Source organism: Sinocyclocheilus rhinocerous, unplaced genomic scaffold (assembly GCF_001515625.1).
Source record: "Sinocyclocheilus rhinocerous isolate Xijiao unplaced genomic scaffold, SAMN03320098_v1.1 scaffold7213, whole genome shotgun sequence".
Lineage (NCBI taxonomy): Eukaryota > Metazoa > Chordata > Actinopteri > Cypriniformes > Cyprinidae > Sinocyclocheilus > Sinocyclocheilus rhinocerous.
Window position 1 is genome coordinate 63,626 of NW_015628483.1, and position 337 is coordinate 63,962.

The following is a 337-nucleotide window of genomic DNA, read 5'->3' on the forward strand; positions in this document are numbered from 1 at the left end:
CAGGCTTATTTGTGCTTATTTGTTATTTGCTTTATGTTGTCATAATTATTACATGCTTACAAGGTTGGAAGTTCAACAAATCAGTAAATATACTGTGATTGTAGTTGTTCATATCATATATCATATGTCATTCATATCTTCATGCATCACCTAGGCTAATTTCATTGTAACATATAGGCCTGGCCTACAGAAACGAACATTTATGTTTAATCTATCTAATATTGTGTTGGTCATACTATACAATGATTTATAGCTTGTCATTGTTGAATAATACAGAACATAAAGAGCTTTAAAAAATAATTTCATATTAAATCGCAATATTGGTAAAAAAAAAAAT